General features: G+C 37.7%; 1 pseudogene; it reads right to left on the reverse strand.

Annotated features, from left to right (window-relative positions):
- Positions 1–4,005: 4,005 nt before the first annotated feature.
- Positions 4,006–7,554, reverse strand: LOC120141770 (annotated as a pseudogene).
- Positions 7,555–11,066: the final 3,512 nt, after the last annotated feature.

Below are 11,066 nucleotides of genomic sequence, written 5' to 3' on the forward strand. Positions count from 1 at the left end.
GCAGTTGTTCCATCGAGTAATGAGGAAGTACTTCCTTGTATTGATGTTAGTTCACCTACTACAAGTCTTCCTGCAGCTTCTGTGATTTCAGAACGTATGGAACCACCTAGTACAGTTCTTCCTGCAGCTTCTATAATTTCAGAACGTGTAGAATAGTCAACTGTTGTGCATGAGTTTGTTCCTTCAGTTGTTGAGCATGTTTCTTTAGTTGCAAGGTCATTATTTGCTTCAGAGGACAATATACCTACTCTATGTGAGTTTCAGTCTACTCCTCAGAATGTTCATCCCATGGTTACAAGAGGGAAAAATGGGATTTGAAAACCTAAGGCGCTTTAGGTGGCTTGTCTAGAGAATGAACCTTATTCCATTAAGGAAGCCATGCGTAGTCCTCACTGGGCTAAAGCGGTGCAAGAAGAATATGAAGCTTTGATGAAGAATAATACTTGGTCATTAGTCTATTTTCCTAAGGGATGAAAAGTTGTTCACTATAAGTGGATTTTTAAGGTGAAAAGAAATCCATATGGGAATGTGTCTCGTTACAAGGCTCGACTCGTAGTAAAAGGGTTTCTTCAGCAGCCTGGAGTTGATTTTCATGAAGTTTTTAGTCCATTGGTTAAGCCAACCACTGTTCGAGTAATTATTTCACTTGCCTTGTCCAAGGGATGGCAGCTTCGCTAAGTTGATATCAATAATGCATTTCTGAATGGAGTATTGACTGAAGAAGTTTACATGAAGCAACCGCCTGGATATGAACAAGGAAATGAAGGGTTGGTGTGTAAGCTTAATAAAACTATCTATGACATGAAGCAAGCTCCTCGAGCTTGGTTTGATAGTCTTCGAGCTTATTTGATTTTGGTTGGTTTTGTTTTGGCACTTTTCAGATTCATCATTGTTTGTTCGAAAGACTAAAGTTAGTATAGTATATATGTTAGTTTATGTTGATGACATAATTCTAACAGGGAGTAATGCAGATGAAGTTCAAATAATAATCAATTAACTGAATAAACAGATCTTCTTGAAAAATCTTGGTTCTCTTAGTTTTTTTTTTTGTATTGAAATGTGTTATGATGCAAATGGGTTAGTTTTGAGTCAACAAAAATACATTTGTGACTTGTTGTAGAGATATAGCTTTGATGATGCAAAAGAGCTTCCAACTCCTATGGTTTCTACATGCAAGCTATCAGCCCGTGGTGTTGAACCCATAACCAATGCTGCTGAGTATCATAGCATAGTGGGTGCTTTTCAATATGTGGTAGTAACTCGTCCTGATATTGCTTACTCAATAAATATAATTTGTCAATTTATTCAGGCACCGCGTGATATACATTTTCAGGCAGTCAAAAGGATCTTGAGTTATCTCCAAGGCACAACTGACTATGGGTTACGTTTTACTTCATCATCAAGACTATTATTAACTGGGTTTGTTGATGCTATATGGACCTCCGATATCGATGATAGGCAATTAACCTCGGGGTTTTATCTTTATTTTAGGGGGAATCTTATTGCATGGAGATCTCGTAAGCATCAAGTCATTGCACATTCCACTGCCGAAGCTGAGTGTAAGAGTATTGCCTCTACTGCTATTGATCTGGTGTGGATTATGTCTTTGCTTAAGGATCTACATGTCGATGTGCATGGTAGAGCAATCTTGTGGTGTGATAATAATAGTGATGTAGTTGTTTGTGCTAACCATGTGCTTCGTTCGAAGTTCAAGCATGTTGAGCTTGATCTATTTTTTGTTCGAGAAATGGTTACTGCTAGTAAGTTGAAGTTGCAGGTGCATGAAGTTCCAACTTATGAACAAGTTGCTGATGTGTTGACAAAGCCACTCTCGATACCTATGTTTGTGAAATATTGTCAAAAACTTCTAGTCACACAGCTTCTTAGAAGTTTGAAAAGCGTGGGGAATGTTAGTTCTCAAACTGTTGTTTAGAAGTTTGGAAAGCATGAGGAATGTTAAGAGTATGTGAGAATGCAGAAGATGGATGAATGTAATAGGTTTCCATTTGGTTATGAGTTAGTTAGGATGAGTTGGTTAAGTTTTCTGTTATGAAGTTGTTATACTTTCTGTTGCAGTTAGGTTGTGTATTCATGAAGCTATAAGTAAGCCTTAGTTGTAAAGACTTGAGATATAATTTTTCATTAACAAGGTTTAGAGAGCCTCTTCTCTCTTATCTTTATTGTTGTTCTTTACTCATTAAGCTGAGTTTTAGAATCTTATCAACACTCCCTACTCCCCTCTTGGAAAGTTCAACCAACGTCGGAATTCTATGTAACGCAGCCTTCCAATCGAATGCTTCCACTTTAGGAAGCGTAAGGTTGGACCATACAAGGCTCCAGAATTTATCATCAACAAATCTCCCTTAGCAACGAACGAGCAAAAACTGCTAGGTGTGTAGGTGTCAGATGGGGATCCGATCCATATTAACTTATCTGCCATATAGCGATAACCTATAACTATGATTACTTAACTATGATTACTAGTTTGGACGTCCCATGAATGAATAAACTACTTTTATTAGGATAACCTATAACTATGATTACTTAATTATTTTCTTTCATTTTGATCATTGATCTTTTAATTTAGTAAATTATACTATTTAACTATTTAAATGATGTCAATCAAGCTATATGGCATTAAAACTTTATGGAGTAATCGACGTGATAATTAATAAAATTGGTATAATTTCACATTTAATCATCATAACTTATACATTTAGTCCTAACTTTATATTAATTCAATAAATTTAATTCTCAAATCGAATAACAACACATGTCACGATACGATTAGAGACATTTTCTTAATATTAATTCATTTAATTTAATAAAATTCTCTTCCATTCAGATGATAAAAATAAAGGTTCAAGCTTTTAACTTAGATTGGACGTTCTGTGAATGAATAAAATATTTTTATTAAAAAAATAATTATTGTTTTGTTGTGATATTTTAAAAGTAGGATGAAAGTTGAAAATTGAATCAACTATTTTTCTTCAAACAATTTAATCCTTCAAATAATAATTCAGTCACGTCTTTATTGAAAATTGAATTAAATTTATACACATTACTTCCTTTTTCTTTTTTGAAAATTTGAGCAAATTTATTTAAATAATAACAATGCGACTGTTTTAGGAGGTGTGGTTGGAAATAAGTAGATTCATGATTATTTGGTTTTTCTAAAAGAAATGAGTTGTTGTTCTATACTAGTAATGGAATTATGAGTTGTTGATGACGTATTGACATATGCATGGAGACTAAATCATCTGTCGTGTGGAGGGGGAGACTGATAACTTAAAGGTTATCAACATCTTTAATCAATCTTTTAGTGCCTAATGTCATTGTGAACTCTATTAGAATGCTGTTGTATACAAAATCAGAGATGATGCTTAACCACATTCCAAAAGAGACTGATATGATGACAATAATGGTTTGTCAAAGACCTATAGGAGGAGATCCTAACTGTTAATGTAGGACACAGCCCTCGGATTAACAACTTCATTTCATTAATGTATGGCTGTTCTGGAAATTCAAGAATCATGAATCCAAACAAACAAAAACGACAATCTAGCTAAAAAGGTTTTCAAACTGAAACATATATATATATATATATATATATTGTATTTGCATGTGATTTGAAGTTGCATGGCATGTGCCATGTGGGAATATCCTCATGGAGTCCAACTACATTGTCAACCATTTTCCTTTGCCCCAAAACTAGAGAATATACAAATACATGTATGACTATGACGCATTAAACTAACCAAATGATCAGGATTGAATAAAAGTTGGTTATTTATTAGTGTTTATGAGGCTATCCATTCTATCATAAGCCATGAACAATGCCCCAAAAATAACAAAAGGAAAAGGCAGCGGCATTTTCATTTGCAGCTAGTACTACAGCATGACGAAGACACGCTTTTTATAAAAACTACCCACCAATCCTACTGTACAAGAAACATCCAATAAAAGAAAAACTTCAAAAGTTTCACAGCATACCCCCACCCCCCAAAACAAAACAATCAAAAGAACAGTAAACTACCACAATTCACGGAATTTAGAGCATCCGAACATTAACATCTTAAATGCTAAGAAGATCAGGTGCTGGAGGCTGTAGTTGATCTTTTGGTTCCTTTGTAATTGTCTTTGTTTCACTAGGTGAATCTAAAGTTGTGCCTGGTGATGGTGCGGACTCGGTGACTACAGAATCTCCCCGCTTTGAGTTGGGTGGTTTTGGGAGTTCAGTTAGAATTTGAACCACTTCCCTCATTGTTGGTCTCTCTACAGCCTGTTCTTCAACGCAGAGCATTGCCACGTAGAATACGTGCATCACTTCGTGGAGAGGAACCAAAGAGAGTCTTGGATCAAGGATTTTGAGGATGCCTTCCTTCTTCGAATCCGTCCTTTTCCGAACCCATTGAACAATGTCCACACCATCACCAAATTCACCCACTGGTTTTCTACCGCAGACAAGTTCTAATAGAACTACGCCAAAGCTATACACATCACTCTTCTCGTCCACCTTCAGCGTGTACGCATATTCTGAAAGAATAACAGGGGAATGAAAAGAAGTTCTCAGTCAAACTACTATTACATCATCGGAACATGCAGTTAGAACTACCAAATTTTAGTTTCTTGGCAGGAAGTTTGGTTGGTCAAACTTAACCAGATTGATGGACTTTGAAAGCTGCTTATATTGATTGCAATGAAGAAAATATAAACTTCCCTGAGGACGATTAGGGAGCACAAATCATGCCAAACCCAAAGTCAAACCGAAGTACAGAGTAAATTATTGGTAGGGTATTAATGCATGATCCAAACCCAAATGATCAAAATAAATATCAAGTTCTTTAAACCTTTATTTAAAGAATAGTATAAAATAAATAGGCATGCCATTAGAGATTAATTATACCTGGAGCGATGTATCCGTATGAACCAGGTATGGCGGACATGCATTCAGATGTGCCAGAATCTTGCAGAAATTTGGCAAGGCCAAAATCAGCAACATGGGCTTCTAAATCTGAGTCGAGAAGGATATTGTTTGATTTCACGTCTCGGTGGACAATCAAAGGGGAACAATCATGATGAAGGTAGCATAGTCCCTTGGCCGCCTCAACAGCGATCTTATACCTCGTATCCCAGTGTAAATGACCCCCTTTCTTGCCATGAAGAACCTCACCCAAACTCCCGTTAGGCATATACTCGTAGACCAAAAGATTTGTTTCATGATTTGAGCAAAAACCCAACAGTCTCACGATGTGCCTGTGCCTAATCCTTCCCAGTGTCTGTATCTCAGCATTGAATCCATGATCATGAGAAGACCCACGGCTCATTGCTGGTAACCTTTTAACAGCGACCTGGTCACCACTAGGCATAGAACCCTTGTACACAATCCCAGCACCTCCTTTTCCAATTATGTTATCCTCCTTTAAACAATCCAAAACATCATCACAACTGAAATCCAAGCGCTGGAAAGCAGTTAACTTCCATGCCCGAGAATCACTTGCCTTTTTCAACGATCTTGCTTTGATTATGGCTGCCACTGCAAACAAGATGGAGAAGACAAGCAAGCCTATAACGAGCAAAAGCTTCAAAGAAGCAGAGAGTCCTCTTTTAACATGAGTTTCATGATTTCCTTTAGCAACCCCATCTTTACAAGGTCCCAAATAAGGACCACAAAGTTTAGGGTTCCCCAAAAATGAAGTGTAGTTGAAGTAACTAAACTGACCACTGCCCGGAACCAAACCAGAAAGATAGTTATATGAGAAATCAACCGATGTTAAACTTTGCATATTGGATATTGATGAAGGAATACTACCCATGAGATGATTTCTTGACAGATTCAGGTAATATCCGCATACCTGTGATCTCAGTGGGAATTTCACCCGAAAGCTCATTTCGACTAAGATCAACAAACGTTAACAGCTTGCATTTGCAAATTTCTGGAGGCATCGACCCCGAAAACTTGTTATGACTAAAATCAATCTTTGAAAGTTGCTGCAGATTCCCAATCTCAGCTGGGATTTCACCCGAAAACTTGTTCCCATCAAGAAGAAGCTTCTGAACACCCGAAAAGTTACCGAGACTTGTTGGTAAGCCCCCCGAAAGCTGATTGTTCGATAAGCTAATTTGCCCAAGATTCGCAGAAACGGAAGAATCGGTAGCCGGGAACTCCCCAGTTAAATAGTTATCCTACAGTTCAACTTGTGTCAGCTGAGGCAAACCGAGAAAGCCTTTGGGAATCGATCCGTTGAGATAATTTTCACCCATACGAATCCGACTGAGGGACTCACATTTCCCCAGCGATTCTGGAATCGGACCAAACAAGAAATTTCCCAAAGTAATCAACGTTTGCAACGTGTTACCGGAACACATATCTGGCGGCAAAGACCCCGTTAACTTATTCGAGGAAAGATCTAGAACCTGAAGCTTTTTGTTGCTGCCCAACTTCTGAGGAATGTTCCCCGTGAAGTTATTTTCCCATAACTGCAATACCTCCAACTCGGGCAACTCAGGAATATGTCCGAGAAGCTTGTTTCTGAAAAGATTGAGCAGAGTCAAGTTTTTAAGCTCAGCGAAACTCTCCGGAACCTCACCTGTGACATATTGTTCGATAAATCCACGGATTTCAAGCTTTTTAAGGTTCCCAGATCAGGAGTTAATGAGCCAGACAGTGCATTGACCTGAAGAAACAACGTGTCCAGCTTCTGCAACTTTCCGATCTCCGGAGGTATTTCGCCGGATAACATGCAGTTAGCGGCGTCGAAACGAACGAGTTCCGACAAGTTCCCGATCTCCGGTGGCAAGCCACCTTCAAAGATATTGAAGTAACCAATGTACAACTGCTGCAACTTGGTTAAGTTACCGATTTCAGGTGGGATTACACCGTCGAGTTCGTTCCCCGAAACGGCTAAATATTCGAGATGCTCCCAACGGCCGTAACTTGACGGGATCTGACCACTGAAATAGTTTCCTCCCAAATGCAGGTGCCGCAGATTGGGAAGCTCCGTGACGGAAACCGGTAACTGCCCCGTCATGTTATTGTTGTATCAAGGACTTGGAGGGCTTTCAGCTGAAAGAGTTGGGTGGGAAAGGAACCGTTGAAAACATTGTTGGAAAGGTTGAGATAACGAAGATTGGAGAGGGCGGCGAGTTCTGTGGGGATTGGACCGGAGAGCTGGTTGGCAGCGAAGGAGAGGTTCTGGAGGAAACGGAGGTGGGCAAGCGAGGGGGAAAGAGTTCCGGACAGGGTGAAGTTGGTTAGGTCGATGGATGTCACGTGACGACGGGTGTCATCGCACATGACTCTGGTGAATGAGCAAAGCGGGGTACTTGCATTCCAGTTGGAGAGGTAAGATTGAGGGTCGTCGGTAATGGAGGATTTAACAGCGATAAGCGCGCGAAGCTCCGAGATGGCTCTTGCAGCGGTGGAGTGGGAAATGTGGAGGAGAAGAAATAGGAGGAGGAGGAACAACTTCATTTCCCCCCCCCCTCAGATTTCTTTTCTTTTCATTTCGCTCCCTGGAATGGAATTGGGAAGGAAGGGAATGTAGATGAAACGAAAGTGAGGAAAGAGTGGGTGAGAGGTGAGGTTACTGAAGCAGGTAAGAACAAGTCTGATTTTATTATGTTTTTTTACCTTTAATATTTTTATTATATTTTTAATCAGTTTATTTATTTTTAAATTTAAGTCAAATGTTTCGACGTTGTATTATAAAGAAATATATATATTGTATATGATTATAAAATATTATTTAAATTAAAATTAAATAATATTATAATATTATAAATATTTATAATTAAATTTAAATAGAAATTTGAAAAATCAAATTAATTTAAAATATTATAAGTCAAATTTAAATTAGAAAATAAGAATTAACAACTTAAATAATTCAAATTTATTAGACTCCATTTGGTCGATTACTCTTTGTGGGACCGTATAAGGGGTCCAAATAGGGATGTACATGGGTCGGGTTTTTGGTCCACCCGACCCGACTCGAGAACAAGAAATCATCCACCCGAGATCCAATTCGACCTGATATATAATTTAAAAACTCGATCCGACCCGACCCGAAATAATAATAAAAATATTATTTTTTTCTTCAATAAAAACAATGACTTAATTAAAAAATAATAATATATAGAAGGATATTATTATAATTATTTCTAAATATATAAGTAAAATTATATATATTTTTGGGTCGGGCGGGTCGGATTTTTTTCACCCTAAACCCGAACCCGACTCGACCCGAACATCACATTGAAAAAACCTGACCCAACCTGATTCAAACCTAAATATTTAAAAAAAAATCTGGCCCGATCGGATCGGGTCAAATCAAATCCTGTCGAATTCGGGTCCTATGCTAATCCCTATGTCCAAATCTAGAGGAAATTTGAAGAAAAAAATAGATTGTTTGGTGATCCATTTATTACTATTGTTATGGATGCGGTTGAGTTGAGAAAATAATTTTAGTGACTGAAAATGCCTTATAATATACGATTTTTACCAACTTTTTTTGGATTTGCGAAAATGACCAATAAATTCGCAATGTGATCTCGAATTCGCAACACGAACTCCAATTTCGCAACTCAATTTCCAAATTCGCAACGCGAATTTGTAAATCGCAACATGAATCTGTAAATCGCAACGCGAATTTGTAATTCGCAACACAGAAGTCAAATTCGCAAAGCGCGTTTATTTTCGCAACGTGGATTTTATTTTCGAATTCGAAATACAATATTAATTTCGCAACACAAATGTAAACAGTATAATCGTAAATCATAACCTAAAACCCTAAATCACAACCTAAAACCCTAAATCACAACTCAATCCCATCTTCATCTCTCACTCTCTACGGCGACATCCGTCTCCATCTCCGACGAAATCCGTCCCCATCTCCGACGAAATCCGTCCCCATCTCTGGCGAAATCTGTCCCCATCTCTGGCGAATCTGTTTATCTCCATCTCTCAGAGCCATCCTCACAACCATTCACGGTCGGAAATGAAAAATCAACCACCGAGGGTTAGTTTTTTTAATTATTTTTATTTTGAAATTTTTATATTATTATTAGATTTTTCATAATTAAATTGATGATAAATTTACTGATAATTTCAATAATAGATTAACCATTTCACTTAGATTGCTTAGTAAATTTATTTAGTTGCTGCAAATACTGCTAAACTGTTTAATCTTTAACCCTGTGAAGTTAGTATTTGTCTTTGTCTTTGTTTTGTCTTTTGGTTGAAGTAATACAATTCATTCAAGTTTCAATTTGCAGAATACTATTTGAAACTTAAATTCGCAACACGAAAATGAAAATCGCAACGCGATTTTAGTTTCGCGTTACGATTTTCATTTCGCGTTGCGATTTTAAGTTTCAAAAACTATTCTTCTTCTGCAAATTGAAACTTGAATGAATTGCATTACTTCAACAAAAAAACAAAGACAAATACTAACTTCACAGTGTTGCGAATTTAAGTTTTAAGAATAAACTACTACTCTTTATGTTGTCCTTGAACCTGCACAAAACCTATATGTTATCCTTTTAAATGTTTATATAAGTGCTTACTTCTGGAATGTTATCTGATGCATTTTGTGAACTATGATAGGATAATGACTTGGGTGAATATTGTGCAAGTTTGAAACATATTTGGCTTTATTTTCACTGTTTAATATCATATATGTTTATAGTGTATAATTTGTAGTTTTTGGTATATCTAACTTGGTATGTTTTTTTTTGTAGAAATTTTTTTCGGCTTCATTGACCTTAAGGAATAAATTAAGCCTAGCCACTACAATTGCATCGATGCTTACACCTGTACAAAGAAAATTATTTGAGGATACTTGCTTCGGGCCATGGCTGAAAGTACAACATCCAAGTGGAGATGCTATGTTGACCCATTTGTTTCTTCAGACCATGACTAACGATCTACCCGAGAGGATACAATGTGGTGATGAATAGATATAGTTTCATTTTCCTCCGGCGTATACTTGTTTTGGGTGGGAGGAGTTTTGTTTAATCACTGGTCTATGCTTCGGACACGATGATGTAGGTCGGTACACTAGTCATATCGCCCGCCCATCATGGTTATCTCAGGTTTTTCCTAAGCTGGCAAAGACGAAGCCGAGTTTACACGTCGACGACTTGAAAAGATTATTTGTTAAAGATGGTTTTACTCGGATGAATGACCTCGATGTTGTCCGAGTATGCCATTTATTACTTTTTCATGCCGACTTTTTAGGCAAAGAGGCCAGACAACCTATTTCTGAGGACCTAATATTATTGGTAGAGGACCTAAATGCATGGAACATGTTTCCATGGGGTTCATATCTATGGAAAGCTACCTAGAAAAAGTTTTCGTCTGCCTTTGAGGACCGAAAAAGTTTGCGTGGTCATGGTTCCAAATACACTTTGGCATGCTTTATTTGGGCCTTTAAGGTAAGAATTTCTATATAATGTTTCCAAAATTATAATTAATTATTTAACAATTACTAATTTTGTGTATTATATTGTTTGTAGATTTGGATATTTGAGGCTTTTCCCAGCATGCAGACATATGCAATCAAAAATTCAAATGATATTACTAGGGCTATTTCCTGGAGGAGGATCCGGCTATTGGATTGGGAAGAGTTACTACCATATACGACGATGAATGATATAAGTTAACACAAATACTACCATATGTAAACAAGTTATTACTAGTAGACGTTTAACTTTGTTTGAGCTTTTATATTGTAGGAGGCCAACTATCCATTACAGAGGCTGACACCCACAGAGGTTGAGCTTGCCACTGATTGGTGGCAAGCTAGTAAGCGTTTTTTTGATGCCACGGATGATGAGCAGCCCCCACTTCGAGAGCCATCACCTCACCCAGAGCCATCGCCTGATCGTGCCGATTATACACCTTCACAACGAGAGTCATCACCTATTCCGTCACATCATCGAGCCTCTTCTCCACCATCACCTTATGATAGGCGACTGTCAAAGATGACACGACATTTATCTCCATGTTCTCCACCTCTACAGGATAAGTTAGGGGAGTTACGTGATGAGGTCAATGCTTTGCGTGA

The sequence above is a fragment of the Hibiscus syriacus genome, unplaced genomic scaffold (assembly GCF_006381635.1).
Source record: "Hibiscus syriacus cultivar Baekdansim isolate YM2019G1 unplaced genomic scaffold, ASM638163v2 tig00110813_pilon, whole genome shotgun sequence".
NCBI lineage: Eukaryota > Viridiplantae > Streptophyta > Magnoliopsida > Malvales > Malvaceae > Hibiscus > Hibiscus syriacus.